This window comes from Maylandia zebra, linkage group LG18 (genome assembly GCF_041146795.1).
Source record: "Maylandia zebra isolate NMK-2024a linkage group LG18, Mzebra_GT3a, whole genome shotgun sequence".
NCBI classification, from domain to species: Eukaryota; Metazoa; Chordata; class Actinopteri; order Cichliformes; family Cichlidae; genus Maylandia; species Maylandia zebra.
Window position 1 is genome coordinate 17798961 of NC_135184.1, and position 16801 is coordinate 17815761.

The following is a 16801-nucleotide window of genomic DNA, read 5'->3' on the forward strand; positions in this document are numbered from 1 at the left end:
TTCTTTGGCGCCAAAGACTATTACCTCAGTTTTGTTTTTGTTTAGCTGGAGAAAATTGTGGCACAACCAGTCATTGATTTCCTCAATGCATTTACCAAGAGCCTGTACAGGGCCTCGGTCTCCTGGTGACATTGTGATATATATTTGTGTGTCATCTGCATAGCTGTGATAGTTTATTTTGTTGTTGTTTATAATCTGTGCCAGTGGGAGCATGTAGATGTTAAACAGAAGGGGTCCCAAGATGGAACCTTGGGGAACTCCACATGTGATACTTGTCTGCTCAGATGTGAAGTTACCTATTGATACAAAGTATTTCCTGTTTTCTAAGTATGTTTTGAACCAGTTTAGTACAGTTCCTGAAAGACCTGTCCAGTTCTCCAGTCGTTTGAGTAATATGTTGTGGTCAACTGGATCAAATGCTGCACTGAGATCCAGTAAAACTAGGACTGACATTTTTCCACTGTCTGTATTCAGACATATGTCATTAAACACTTTGGTCAGAGCAGTTTCAGTGCTGTGGTTCTGTCTAAAACCTGACTGGAAGGCATCGTAGCAATTATTCTGTTTTAAGAAGTAACTGAGCTGTTGAGAAACTGCTTTTTCAATGATCTTACTTAAAAACGGGAGATTTGAGATCAGCCTGTAGTTGTTCATTTGTGTCTTGTCAAGATTGTCCTTTTTCAGTATAGGTTTGATTACAGCAGTTTTTAGTGATTCTGGAAACACACCTGATAATAAAGAAAAGTTGACGATCTGTAACAGGTCTGACTCTAAAGTCTTTGAGACCTTTTTGAAAAAACTTGTTGGCAGGACATCTAAACAGCAGGAGGAGGAGTTCAGTTTACCTAAGATGTCCTCCAGGTCTTTGCTGTTAATCGGTTGAAACTGTTTCATGGTATTTAAACAGTTTTTTGGTGGACACAGTACATATCCTGGATCTGCTGTTGATGTACCAATTGCTTGTCTAATTTTTTGGATTTTTTCAGTGAAGAATTTGGCAAAGTCATTGCAGGCCATGGTCGAATGGAAGAATATTCAGTGATTAGTATGTGCCCATGTGTCTGAAGCACGTGGGCACTTGGGTATTGCAAGTTTACCTCTAAATGGCTCAAAAAAAAAAAAATTAAAAAGAAGAAGAAGGGTTTGAAGTGGCCCAGTTAGGCCCAGACTTCAATCTAATTGATGCTTTCACATGGCCTTGAAACTCTTGAAATTGAATTGAAAACCCTCCTGTGTGGCTGAATTAAAACAATTCTGCAAAGAAGGCTCAGCAAAAATTCCTTCACAGTGATGTGAAAGACTTACTGCTAGTTTTCAGAAACACTTGATTGCAGTTCTTGCTGCCAAGCAAGGCAAAACCAGTGTTTAGGTTTATGGCAAAATAATGTCTATTAAATTTGTTTGATGATCCGAAACATGTCAGTGTAAAAACTTTGCCAAAAAAATGAATTCCAAATATTTTTTCACAGCACTGTACCCTCACTTTAAATGGTCAATAACCCACTATCTTATATAAACAAAAGGTAAAAAGTAAAATATTTCTATTTATGCTCTGTTTTTTTAATTGTAGCAAAATAAATAGTTTAACAGGCTATAGCTACACTGTATTTACTATATTTACTTGTCAGTAACATTTATGCTGCATTGAAAAACAAATCAAAACAAAACAAAACAAAGAGATAAAGACACTTTGACTTGGCAGTATATCATTCTGCTTTTTGTGTTGCTCCCTGCTGAGGCAACATGGCAAAGCAGCACAGAAAAGCAATAACATAATAAATAATACGCAGGGGGTACTGCAAACAGTCCTCAAATTGGATCATAATAATAAAACAACACAAACAAACATTGTAAAAGAAAAGGTGTCTTCTAAAGTCTGCTCGGTTATTTGGACTGTCATGCAGTTGCACTTCTGACATTAATAACTTGTCAGGAACTGTACTGAAGACCAGCGTTGTAGTTCTGGAGTTGTTTCGTCTTTCACAGATTTGAGCTATAAAAATGTATCTTGGTTTAAAGATCATGCTTGCAGGTTTCCTGTTTCTAATTTGGTTGACATTTCAGTTAACGTCTGTTGGGAGACTTAGGATGGGTTTAGCAGGCTAAAGTACAATCAGTTGATTGCTCAAAGCTAAAGTAGAGAAGGCTGAGTTGAAGAGCCATGAAACGTGCTGCAGAGGGATTGATTGATATTCTGCTCTACACGAATATGTGATTACAGCAAAGCAATACTCAAAAAGAGATATAGGACCACAGCAGGAGAGGTTGAGGACAGTGTCCATTCAGTTACTGACATTAATATGTACAACAATACAGAGCAGTCACTTGCAAAATTACACAGAAATTATACTGCTATTAAATTCAATTTGCAAAAGGTTAACTATGGTTAAAAGAGGTGACTTTGTATAAAAGTGTAGCAAATCATAGAGGACTTTTGCTAAGTAGCTGCAATTACAAAAGAGAGCACAATCATTAAGTCATCATTAAATAATTTAAAAATAACCTACTAATGTATGTATAACACCAGACATAAAAAACTATGACAAAACCAGTTGTTTGATTGAATTGATCCAATGTACACTGCCAATGTAAATTCACTGTTAATGAATTAAAATTTTCATTTGTTCCATCCGTTTCTGTCCACAATTCACAAGAATTCACAAGAATCGCTGCCACTCTGAGAATTTAAGTTACGTACAATGATCACCCAATGGGTCTTTATCCAAACTGTGCTCAAGATCAGCATCACGTTTGTCATTTTCTTTTCATTTTCACTTTTCCAACTAGAGGGCTGGTCAAATTTTATAGAAACTTGTGCAGAGTGACCACCCGATGGGTCCTTTTGTTGTGCTTAAATTCAAGTCAAGATTTGTCATTTTACAGGCAATAACTTGTTAAGTGAGGTTCATGACCAGGAAGAGCTATTATGTCTTCTGATTTTAATTATTTTTAATAATTTTACCATTGACAATACATTTTTCTTTCAAATACTATGTTAAATGTGTGAATTCCAAAAACACGCAGTTACGTATTGGTGATTCTAAATTGCCCATAGGTGTGAATATTTGTACTTTAAAATCTGCAAATGCAAATATTAAAGGGGAGGCATGCTTTAGCACTGAAAGCTGCACCAGAGATTTCATACAAAATTGTATTATATCATGCCAAACTTAATCTAACATATTTTCTTCAAAAATCCAGGCTGCATGCTATCTTCATGTGGTAATGATAATGATAAACCATGATAATTTATACAGTGTCTGAGGTGGTGCTGCAGACTGTGGCACGTAGTCAGTGATACAATGTGGGTGGCTGTATTAATCTTTTTAAGCATTATTTATTTATTTATTCACGTTTTGTTGCCTGGAAGATATACAAATCCTAATATTTGAGTTAAAGTTATGATGCTTACAAAAAAACTGTTTGTCAATCTGCTACATGGAAACGGGATGTAAATCTTCCCCCATAACAGCCGAGCAAAGGCAGATGAGTCTTAAAATGTTATTTTTCCCATTTCTGCAACAACACCATCTTGGAAGCAGCTCTGTGTGGGCAGAGGACACAGCAAAAGTGCAAAATAGCATTTCATCTTTTTAACTGCTTGTGAAAAGCGAGGTGTTATCTAATGAAATCTAATGAAAATGAGAAACACTATTCCCCCCGCAGAGTCAACGCCAGAAGAATGTCAGAACAACTGAGCTCTTGCCCCCACTGCCGCTCCTGCTTCCTTCTTTCATAATGAATTTAACAAGCTTCCATAACGAGGCTATTATAGACTCGAGCCTCCCAGCCGAAGAGAGAATTAGATAAGAGGGCACCTGGACACTTCAGCAGCCATCAAAATAGATGCCAATCACATTAGCCAAGGTCTGTGTTCTCCCTTGTTTTTCTCCCAAAAGACAAGCCTATACAATCATCCAAAGGATTTATCACTCTGATTTACTGTTTTCATTTTCTTCAGACAATATGCTGTCATTAAAAATAACTTTATAATATATTAAAATCTAAATAAAGTAAGACACCTCTTTGTCTTGTCAAGTGTCTTTATAAATATAAGAGAAAGCTGAGACATCTCTGGGAGAGCACAGCAACTGACGGCCTCTGATAGATTTAATAATAATAATAAAACATTTTAAAAATGCTCTGAGGATTTGCATCAGCAGTAAACCTTAATTTAAATGTGTAAAATAGATGAAGACTCAATGGAACAGGACTTGGAGCTGGCCATCGGTGAGGCAATACTTAGGAAAGGTTTGAACTAAATGTTATCATGGCAACATGTCACCAAGCCCGATACCAATCCTCCCCCAGAAAACAAGCCCTTGTTTAAACTGCTATTAAGATCTACTCTTTAAAGTGGCTCTAGTGGCTGTGCACTGCAAAAGCCTATTTATTTTTTAGTTCTGTGACCACTAACCACGTGACAATAACTTCCTGGCTTTTTGGATGCGTTATAATATAGGATCAAATTAACAAAGCCCTTGTAACAGAGGCTTAGAGAGTCGTCAGTTACTCCTTGGAAACCACCAGTCGCTAGGAAAAAATGTTTATTCCCTCAATGTTTGGCAATAGCCTCCTCCGTGGTCACCCATAGTTTGCATGAAAATCACTGACCTGTCTGGAAACACTGACCAAATACTCTCATAGCAGTGGTGAAATTGAAAAATGTGACAAAAACTGGAAATGAAGCCAGTTGTGGTTTTTGAAAAGTATTGGCGATAGGGCTGAGGCACAATTTTCACTTTGAAGGTAAACATTCTTCTTTTCTGGTTTGCACTTTTTCAAGTTAGTAGTAAGCAGATTATTCATTGTCTTCCAAATTACAGGTAACCACCTCCTAGTGGCCTAAGCTATCACATGGAAGTTTTTGGTACAGTACCCTCTTTGTAAACAATTTCACCCAGCAAAAGCCAGCAACCTCAAAGAGCCACACAACAAGCAGTCAAAGAATACACAGAGCTTTTCTAAAATGTGTTTAACTTTAGATAAGTGTGTCCGATTGGTTAATGATGATGTAAACATCATCATCATATGGTGAGCGCAAAGCTCTGTGCAGTTGCCCACATGTCAAACCATTTTTTGTAAACTCTTGTTCATGGAGAATTTACTTTATAATGCACTAGACATGCAAACACCTCAAGAGGTGGATTTCAGTGAAGTATAACAGGAATGACCGCTCAGCCGTGGTGAGCTATCCAGCTATCTGTGTCCACAACAGACTCTAACAAAGGCTTAAGAGTATAGACAACAGTAAGTGTGTGCTTAAGTCGAAGATTGTGTGTGAAGCATGCCAACACAAAATACAGTTAGTGTAGGTAGTGTAGATTTCTGATCCATTATAGTCAGGGATGGACTGGTAACCTAGTTATCTTAGTGAACTTCTCAGGCCACATACTCCTGATAGAACACTTAAATCTACTACTCAACTACTTCTGACGCAACCTAGATCTCGGCTGAAGTCTCGGGGTGACCGTGTGTTTGCTCTGGCTGCCCCGGTACTGTGGAATAACCTCCCTCTCGCTATCCGCGCCTCTGATTCTATTGCACTTTTTAAATCATAACTAAAGACCCACTTATTCAATCTTGCCTTTCGTTCTAGTTAACATTTCACTTGTGATTTTACATTATGCACTTTTATGCTCATTTAATTCCTTGTTTGTTCTGTATCTGCTGCTTCACCTACAGTATGTATGAGTGACAATTATCTGCTTGCATACCTAGTACTTGCTTTGGTCCTATTTCTATGTCTGTTATCTTCCTTGTATTCTCTATGTTACTTGTTAAGCACCTTGGTATACCCTTGTGGTAAAAACTAAAACAAAAAAAATGGATTAGGGAGGGAAACTAAGCAAAATGAATAGCTGCTTTGACCATAAGCCACTGCTAACAGCTAAAGTTTAACTTTTACAATCCTGATTAAAAACAAAAACTGGAAAAAAAATACTGGACCAAAACGCAGGACTTTCTGGTTGGTGACAGCAAGTCTATTTAGACTGAATAAACAATCAATGAAGTACAGTTTCCCAATAACGTGGTTTCCTCTGTGACAAGTTCCCGTGCATTGAATTCCAGACACAATATTTACAGATAGTGCTCAGCTCCAGCCACACTCTCCGCACAGCTTTCCCGGTTAAAACAAGACATGGCGATTAGTTGACGTTTCTCAAAAACGAAGACCAAAGACAGCTTCACCTTAGTGAGCCAGGGCCTTACTGACTGTGTCACTCAACAATCCAGCTTTGACTAAAGCTCTGTTAAAAAGTGAGTTCCTGATGAGGATAACCAACAGCAGGTAAGCTTGATTTTAGACAGGTGTGGCTGGCTTAAGGGTGGGAAACTCTAAAGGCCTAGTGTAGCCTGTAAACTGGCACACTGAGTCGCACACACACACACACACACACACACACACACACACACACACACACACACACACACACACACACACAAACACACATGGGGGAAACGAGGGACATGGAGCAAACAACAAGACAAAACAAAAAGAAAACAAAAATGCAGGTCGACCTGCGAGGACCAACGGACCATGACAATATCATTACTGGGTCTTTATGATGCTGATTAACAAATGGTGACAACTGTCAGGATGAGGGGACAAAAGATTAAACTTTTCACCTGAGGCATTCCAGCTGACATCAGAAAGGAAGAAAGAAAGAAGACTGCCAAACAAAGCAAGCACTAGCCTGCGGGCAATAACTAGTCATACAATCCCATCAACACAACTGTCATTTTTGGGACTTCTTCCTAAGGATGTGGTGGGAAGATGGAGAGAAGCAAAAATAAAAGGAGAAATAGGATTATTAACAAAAATATACTTTTTGACAGAGCTTGACACTGCATATGCTGTAATTAAGACGGGAAATGGTCTGCATGATAGCATTGTGCTTCAAAATGTCATTTTGAAAGTGTGTACTCACTCAACAGTGTCTTATTGGGAATTTGTTTTCCCCAAGATACATGTCTGGATCTGGTATTAAACCAGCTTTAGTTAAATGTCACTGCCTCAGTGATTGTTGATTATATTATTGATCTCGGATCTTACTTCTTCTTCAGGGTCCTTCATCATTTGTCCTTGGTAGCCCCATGGCCTGTATAGCCACCACCCACAGCTTAGTCAGAATCTCCGCAGCCTCTCTTTCTTTTTTCAGTGTTCAGGAGAACTTGATTTCCTTCCTTAATGCTTTATAACCCTGCCACTGTCTCCAGGCAACTCAAAGGCTGTTGAGCTCGTTAAGTCTCTATCCCCTGAAGAGGCAGAGTTCCTTTAAGATTTTATGCTCTTATAGAACCTCTGTGTGTTTCTGGTGAAGATCAAATGATATTCAAAGACTGAGTACTTTAAAAATAATTAGAGCAATAGTAAAATAGGCAGTCTAAATCTTCATTAAGTTCCTGTTAATGTGGATATTTGAAACAGCTGTTTCTGACGGATCCATATAAAAGAGGAGAGATGGAAGACGGTCATTAATAGATGTATGACAGTTGACAAACACAGCCTTATGTCACATATTTTAGCATTATCATCATGAGACAGTTGAAAAGACATTTAAAGTCAAATGCAGCACATTTTTCTTACAACACAAAGCATAATAGAATATTTATAATTAGAGTATAATGATGTTTTACATTCTCTCATATTCTGTCGCATTAATCTTGGTAGTCTATCTTCTTATTCCTTTATTTTCTTCATCACTTTGTTTTCCCAACAAATTCACCTTATTCAAAATTAAAAAACCACCAGTCCTTGTTAAATAATATATCTGCCCACATTTTCTGAACCAGACAACCTCTAGTTGCCATTCCTTACATTCACTGTGATCCGTCACTTTCCCTATTAGGCAGTCTGTTATGCAGTCCTCCTCTTCCCCATCTCTGCCTCATCCGGATTGTCCAGAGCAACTGAGCCAAACTCTCCATCAGCCATCTGCCTACTGTGCCTGCCACCACCAGCATTTGGACCACAGGGGATCCAGGTAGTTTCTCTCACTTTCATTTGGGATTCTGATCTATGATGTTAATTCTCATAAGAAATCATTAATTTTACAACTTTATGTTTTTGAACAAAATGTTTACTTTTTCTTCCAAATAATTTCTTCTTATTGAATTAATAAAATGTATCAATAAATAAATTCTTTGTGGCACTTAAATATCTTTTTATATTTGTTTGTAACACATCCACTTTTTTTAATGCAACTATCTATAACTGATGTTGAGATGAGCTGCTCCAATATTCAGATGGTAGGGTAGGAATTAAGCGAGAGTGCAGTTTAGAGGTGTTTCTATCCATCAAGGACAGGAAACCATTGCGGTATCAAGCTCTTTCAGCAGGACCTAGATCCTGGTTCTGAAAGACCACTGTAGACACTGTCTGAACAGTGGCAAAAGATTTTATCTTGCAAATACTAGAAAAAAAATACAATCTGAGGTCAAATGTTGATGAATTTTAACCTAAAACAAAACTAAGAAACAGAAGTTTAAGAGATTTTATATTTGAGAACAGAGACAGAGAACTAAAAGAAATTCTGGTAGAAACTCTCTCATATAAGCAGACATAAGAAGGTAAAGACTGCTGCCAAAAAGCTGGCACCAGTACAGCACGAAAAACACCGGTGCTTTAAGTTGGAACTACTGGTACCACTGGATGTGAAAGGAGCTACAGTAAGAAATTCAAACATGATTCAAAGAAAAGAAAAAAAGACCCAGATTCTCTTCCCATGTAAACTACCCCAACCTCCCACTTTGTAAATGTCAGTTCTCAGATCTGTTGAAATGTGGGCTGGTTTCAGTGGGAAACAAGACAGAACTGCCTGTGCAATTCTAGCAGGTGGAGATGCAGAAACATAAAAATAAAATAAAAAAGGGGGAATAAAGTTGTCACAGTCAAAACAAAACCACACTATTTTGTCATATCCTTTATGAATAAGTTATCTTAATCCATGTAATCGCTTATTTTATACTGAAAATGGGGAAAATCTGACAGGAGTTGCCAAAAGTATAGTTTTATGAGCTACACTGGTATCTCGTGGACCATTAATGTGCAACAAGAAATTTTCATTTTTGAAATGGAGGTTTTCATAAAGATTCTTACAGCTTTAACGTTGAGTCTTGCTGATATTGTGATGTAGAATAAATAAGCATTTAAAACCACAGACTGCATCTGCCAATTTTCAAATTCAAAAAAAACTATTGCTGAATTTGATCCAGTCTATGTCTCTCCCAGGAGGGTGGTATATTAATTGTATATTAGTTATAAAAGGGAAGTATTCATACCTGTTTAACCAACCAGAAAATGACAGTTGAAGACATCCACATTCAATTGCCAGGTTCAAAAAAATGTATCCACTTTCCTACAGACAAAATACATCAGACTAGTTTTCTTGTCTTATCAGAAAACACTGCTTTTGCTCATCTGGGACACATTATGTATGATTCAACAGTGTTTTCGAGCATGTTTGACATTTCCATTTTAAAACATGAGTCATCAGTCTCACCTGAATGGTTGTGTGATTGTGGTAGTTTCTTCTTTCCTATTTACCAACACAGATGGCTTCCATAACCTTCCTTTTATCTCGCGTAACAGTAACAGAGATACATAAACTTCACTGTATATTTTTGTAGGTAACATCTTTATAGTTTTTTTTTCTGATGTTTTCCTGTAAGGTGTGTGTATTGCTCTTCCAACAACACACATCAAACACATCTGTGAGAATTGACAGGGCCACATTTGTTTACACCACCGACGGAAAAAATTCACAGTAACACAGACGTCTCTGGTGGCTTCTGACAGCTCTGAATATCAGAGTTCATCCTAGATCACTCATATCTGCAGTGTGTGAGTGGCGTTGCTATTAAGAAAATGTATCATTTCATATAAAGTTATTTTCCAACCTAGATAGTCTGCATCGGTTTCCCCAGAAACTGTAACATATTGTTCTGCATCTCAATATCAGAATACAAGCCATTAGACAGGGGCAATTGAGTTGAATTGTCAAATTTAGGAAGATCTATTGTGTTGATGGAGACAGATACGTGGTGCTATTCCCAACAGACGTAAATAAAGATGTAATCTGTGTCCAGCTTACTCCTATAGCTTGATAGTGTTGCTTTTTGAAAGGTATTTTTATAGTCTTCGTTTAAAAAAAAATGCTAGGATGGACAAAATATTGCCTGATAGCTTCCCCTAAAATCAATGACAGCCAGCATAACATACAAGCAATGTTGTCACATGACCACATTCTCATTGCCAGATAGGCAAATGATGCAGAGTACACTTGGGGAAGCCTCTAGATGTGCAGTATAATATGCATCATTGTCACAGCAGAGATCACATGCAATCAGTGTTGCTGCATTATTAGAGGACTGCTGTCTTTTGTGACAACCTCACCCGTGCAATTCAGTTTGATTACGTGCTATTCACTGAGAGAAAACATTCAGACTGTAATCATGCACATTCAAACATCATAGTGAAATGCATCTATTATGATAAAATTGAGGAAGATGATGAGTTTAAACTATGAGCAACGGTTGATTGAGGCTTTGATTATTAAGTCTAATTAGATCATCAAATTTCCATGTCATGCAGAAAAAAAAAACTATTACTTGTGGATGTCTCTGCAGCTTGCAAATGATTTCAATACTTCAGAATTACAAAGCCCTCTTCAGGCAGCCTGATGTGATTTGCACCAAGCGTCTACTGTGTCAAACATATTTCTTTATAAAAAGCTGTCTGTCCCACACCTTTCCCAGGGCTGTGCAGTCTGTCACCCAAACAGAGCGTGTCCATCTGTCCCTTCCCATTTATGGTATGTTGTTCTCGCCACTGCTGAGCCCCGTCAATATAACGCAGGGATGGTTGACAGCTGTTTGTTGATTCAATGCCACGGCTTATTTCCTCTGTCGGTTTGTTTCGATGTCAGCATTCAGCGGCATCGCTGCATGAGTCAACATGCTTTCAGTTTCAAGGCCCATTCCCGACATTAGGACATACATACTGCAAAGTTAGTCTTTTTCCTGCCGCAGATAAACAATTTCAGCAGGTCATCACAGCGACCGAATCCTCTTTCTTGCAATAGCAATTATGGGCTTATCATTTGAGGAACTGTGTGTAGATGACTTGATAAGTTTAGTGACATGTAAGTATTTTCAAGTTGTGTTTTAGATAAATTACAAAGGTAGAACACTGATGAATTACTTAGCCTTTTAGGTGCAAACCAAATTGCTCGCCTTTCTTACTTAAAGCCTTGCCAACCAATGCCCCTCATGCACACTATTTTTGTTATATATTTAGAGGTTTTAATTTCATAAGTCATCACTAACATTAAGGTCGAACAAAGCTCTAAGATACTCTGTAAACATTTAAAAAGGTAGAGCCCCCAAGGTAAGTTTTAAAATTCAATGTGCCTAGATTTTTTTATGGCAGGGTTGGTAGAAAAGGTCTCTAGTACACATGGTACCCACTTTATTAAGAACACATTCTCAGAAACACAAACAGCTTGTTCCTCCAGACAGTGAGTCATGATGTACATTAATAATGCATGAGTGTGAAGCATGCAAACAGAGTTGAAAGGTTCAGTTACTGTTTGACTAAACCGTAGAAAGGGCAGGATATGATCTAAGGAACTCTGAATGCGGTGTGATGTGTGATCCCACATGTGCTAATTCCAGCATAAACACCTTCACCATTCAGGGAAGTTTACTCACTACGGTAGCTTTAGTTTAACCGGCACAGTGACGTGAGCAAAACCTATGAGCAAACAGAAAGTGTCCAGTCAGTGACAGGTTTGTGGACAAAGACACCCCGTTGCCAGGCGAGGTCACAGAAGAATGACAAGATTTGTTCAAGCACACAGATGGCCCACAAAAAAACGATTCCGTACCAGGGTGATGTGCAGGAGGGCATCTTAAATCAGACAACTAGACAAATCTTAATGGAAGGACTAGCAGCAAAACATGATGCTAGGTTCCACTCTGTCGACTCAAAACAAATGAGGAGAAGCCATAGCGGGGATGTCATCACCACTGCACAGTGGGATGCTCTGCCACAAGGATAACGGTTTGTGTTGAGACATGGTCACGGCAGGGTAACAATTTAGCATAAACTACATGAAACCATGGGTCCATCCTTGTATGGAGGCTGTGCAGGCTGTGCAGGCTGCTTGTCGGTGCTTTCATGGTGCAATGTCTCTTTGGTGGCAACTGAGCAACATTTTAATGACACAGCGTGCCTAAACATTTCTGACAAAATTCATTTCATTTTCTTTTGCACAGCTCACACTTGTTTTGTTTTTTTCGTTGTTTTTTAAAAGGAATGCTTCCAGCAAGATGACGAGTCATATCGTTTTAAAACATTTCCTGAAATGTCAGAGATGCCAGTTTGGTTTCCAGATCTCAACCCAATAAGCTACATTTGTTTTGTGGTGTTAAATTTTGCTGTAGTCCCATTACAGATCTACTGTTTAATCCTGGCTTAGAAATAGTCAATTTTCTACAACATAAACAGCATATTTTGCATTTATCACAGGATTAACTGTTTTTCAGACATTAATAGCAATGCAATGCTATGAAACCAATTTATGATGTGCTGCAAGCCCATTAACTGGCCATTATTGAAGTGGCTGCGAGGAAAAGAAGAAAAAAAAAAGAAGCTTTTGCCGGCCAGTTTGTTTTGGTGTTCATCAACAAGCTGCTTGTTTGGTGAGTATTTGCAAATTGTAAAACTGCCTTATGCTCACACACACTTCTGTTCAACGTTTTTTGTCCTGGTACAATCTGCAATCACAGAGCATTTTATCATGTCTGACTTTCAGGGTTCATAAAAAAAGAAGAAGAAAAAAAAGAATTCAAAACCAGTATGGGGTACACTTTAATATCAATCAGTTATTCACAGCTCCCAGAAGGCAACACTGTGAATATGATAATGAAAGCTATGACAGGTAGACACTTATTGTCACAGGAAATTTAGAAAGCCACATAACTGGCATTTCTTCATCATATGATACTGCCATTAATCTTTATTAAGTGATTTTTAAAAGTCTTTTTTTTTTAACAGATTCTCTGAATAGGCAAAAATAAATCAGTCCCTATACTGCAGGAAAAAAAACCTGGGAAACGATGAATCTTTTGAAGGTTCCTTGCATTTTGACAAAGGCCTACAAAAATTAAAGTGAACATGACTTGTCATCCCCAATAAGCGCAGCTAGTTCATCTTATACCCTGATGCCTCATGTGAGAAAAAGAGTAGAGCCACTCCCTGACGAGGTGCTGATCAGAGTCATTCCGACAGGCATGCTGTGCATTCGTAGGTGAGTTCAATTTATCATGTAGTTCCAAACTAAAACCGTTTGCACCTTTGTTATTGCTGGCTGTTAGTGCTGTCTGTCATTTCTCTTGTGTCATCACACGGATGAGGAAATCACTTGCAACAAAAACAACAAACCCTTACACTCCAAATGCCTTCGGCTAAATAGATAAAGAGAAAAGATATTAAGACTTGTTCGGGTTCTTGTTGGCTTTATATTGTTGTACAATTACAATTTGTTTATTTTGGTCTAGTCCATCAGGTTGGAACTAACTCTTAGTCTTGGAAATGCCAGTTTTAAACACCTAACTAGTAAAATATCCTAGTATTGGAGTAACTGAAAAAGCAACAATGTGGATTTTTAAGACACCTACCATACTCAAGGAAAGATTTCCTATTATATTCTCCACATCTGATACAATACTATTTATCCTGTGCTGGTCTCATAAAGAGCTAAGCTGGGGTCTGCCCCAGCCTTGACTGTATTGTCTATAAACTATAGATTTTGATGACTCTGTACCAAAACTTTTTGACATATATTAATTTTCTATGGGGCGAAACACTTTTTTTCATCTATGAGAAATCTGGTTTCAGGGTGTGGCCACATTTTGTATTTAATTATTTATTTAAATACCATATAACAAGTTTTTATTCAGGATTTTAAAAAATTTAGACATAGTATTGAGAAGAAGGAATGGGTGGGATTTAAATGGAGTGTATTTCAATGTATAGTCAGACTATGGTGTTGTTGGATGAGCTATCTAACCCTTATTGAAGGATTGTTTCTCCTTCTTTCTTTTCACTTTACAGCCACTCTCAAATTTTGTCTTTGCTAAGTTACACAATGCGTACACATTTTGTAGGTGTGCACATTACATAACTAAAACTAGGGGGGAAATTTTAGAAATCTTCCTCTTTCCAGTGTTTCAAATCATCCAACAGAAAGGTCAGTTACACAAAATGAAAGCTCCTTAAGTCAAGCCAAGAAGATTGCTTTGATTTCACTCCTCTCACAAGCCGAGTTGGATCTTCTGGATACACCATCACTGTTGCACCAAATGATCCACCGGTTATGTCTTAAAACAAGCTCAAACTCTTTTCATACCAAAGTAGTGCAGAGAGTAAGCTGTGACTGGATATACTGCATATGTAATTACTAGATATATGGACAATAAAGGGAAAAAATAAAAGGAGATATGAAATAAAGGAAAAGAAAAAATGAGTACAGTTTTTGTATACTCCTCTTCCTGTGCATGTACATGATGATAAGTGCTATCTTCATAAATGTGACTGATCTTTTTCTTTTGCAGGGCTCGCAAAATCGCTAGCCCGACGTCCCGGAGCTAGCGATATCTCCGGTCGGACGACCAAAATCTACCTCAGGACGTCAGGCTAGCGATTTTGCGAGCCCTGTTTTGATTGCCATAGCAAATCTCGTCTCTGTACATTTACTTTCATTAAATATTAGCATGTTTTGTAATATTTTTAACATTTTTCTACAATGCTTTATGCTGAAAATATCTTTTCAAAACATATGTTTAAGTCACACTGCTCTAGAGACTGCTCCAGAACTTCGGTCTACATGTCTCTAGCACCACTTTTTTAAATCAAGAACAGATGTTTTAATTATCGTTCATGTTTAAAACTGCAGTGAAGGTTTAAGAGCCCAAATGTCAGATAGTCTGCATGGAGCTAGTTGTCTAAAATGCATGCTAATGACACAGGGCTAAACATGTGTGGTTATCATTACTTAAAGGTGAAACAGGAGCGCGAGTGACATCAGCCTGAGAGTATGTGGAATGTAAATAAATATGTAATCCAAAAAGAAAGGCTGGTTTTTCAATGCATGTTTAAATCTTTGAGAAATGTGGTTGAATTCCCTCTGTGTGGTGTTTGCATGGTTAATGTGATGCAATTATGAGCACATACTGTATGCTGATTTCTAACCAGTCATGAGCTAGTCATTGTCTAAAGGGGGAGGCTGACTAAAGCTGTCTTTGAAGATTCAACACTGTCCATTTTACAGAATGCCATACTCAAAAAGGATGGCAAGAGAGTAGTTTGTTAAGGCTTAGGGCTGGATAGTAGCACTGAATCTGACTGGGTTATACTGTGTTTTGAACTGCAAATATAGCAGTGCTCTTAGTCTAGTCAACACAATTATTAAAGCTTGGGAAAGCTAAATAGGGATACAGCAACATCATAGAACCTTAATTTTTTTTAAATTAGTGCTGTCAGCGTTAATCTCGTTAAAATGACGTTAACGCCATAACTGTATTAACATGGCAAATCTCCGTTAGCGAGTTAGTGCGGATCGCCCCGTGCGTGGGGCTGCACGGCATCAACGCATTAGCTCATTAACGCGCTTGTACAGACCCACGCATGGGGCGATCAGCGTGAACTCACTAACGGAGATTCGCTGCATTAATGCGGTTAAGACGTTAACGTCGTTTTAAGGAGATTAACGCTGAAAGCACTAATTTGAATACACCATTTTTGCTTTGTTATCAATACAAGCAAATTTCGGGTTCTCGAGCAAGAGAGGAGCTTGAGGGTCCTGCACAGAATCTTTGCTGTTCTTAGAACTGTGCTCTTCTGAACAGAGATCTTGTGTATCTATTCTGGTCAAAAGATTCCACGCTTCATACTGATGTCCACAATTCTTTTTTATTCCTTTCACAATCATGGAGAGGAATAACTAGAAACAAGTAAAATAATATCAATAGCACACATGACATCCATCTCAGCCACTTATTTCTTTTCACAAAGTGCACAAGTGCTTAACAAATTAACCAGCATAATGTTTTTACCGTGTACGTCTTGTAAAACCAGCAGCAGAAAAGTTGTAGATTCCGAAGTCTGCCGTGTTACCGTTCTGTCTTGTCTCTCCCGCGCACAACTTCCGGTTCCCGCGACTCACAGGAAGTGACTACTTCACAATCATTTTTAACAGAAACATTTTTTTATAAGAAAAATGGATACGGGACTCATAGATTATCTTTCTGATCTATCATTATGGCCTTCTTCCTCTGCTTGTCTACCAGTACTGTCTGGTTAGCCATCACAGTTTTGTCCTTTTCTATCTGGAAGTCCCATATGATCTCAGCTTGGTCTTTCTCAACTATCCTAGGGGGCTTTTAACCTCGAGACTTCCACTTGGAACAAATATTCCTGCATACTTTGAGAGCCATTTGGTTATGCTCTTCCATGTATATCCTGAATGCTAGCGTCTTACACCCTACTGTTATGTGCTGGATTGTCTCAAGGGCATCCGTACACAGCCTGCACCTGGGATCTTGTCTGGTAGACCTCAGCCTCTAGCGATCTTGTACTTAGAATTTGTTCTTGTGCTGCCATAATTAGTGTAATGTGTGCTGTCCTTCAGACCAGCTTTCTCCGGCGATATCAGCTACTTATACTATGTGCTGATGGCACATGCTGTGCGGGGTCCTGTCCTTCCAAGATGGTTCCTTTTCTTCCTCCACCTTC

The 16801-nt window shown here is 38.3% G+C and overlaps 1 long non-coding RNA gene across 1 annotated transcript; it reads left to right on the forward strand.

Moving 5' to 3' along the window:
- Positions 1 to 12580: 12580 nt before the first annotated feature.
- On the forward strand, positions 12581 to 13429 carry LOC143413540 (uncharacterized). The gene is made up of 3 exons (XR_013094140.1): positions 12581 to 12708; positions 12822 to 12947; positions 13064 to 13429. It is a non-coding gene; the product is annotated as an uncharacterized LOC143413540 (long non-coding RNA).
- Positions 13430 to 16801: the final 3372 nt, after the last annotated feature.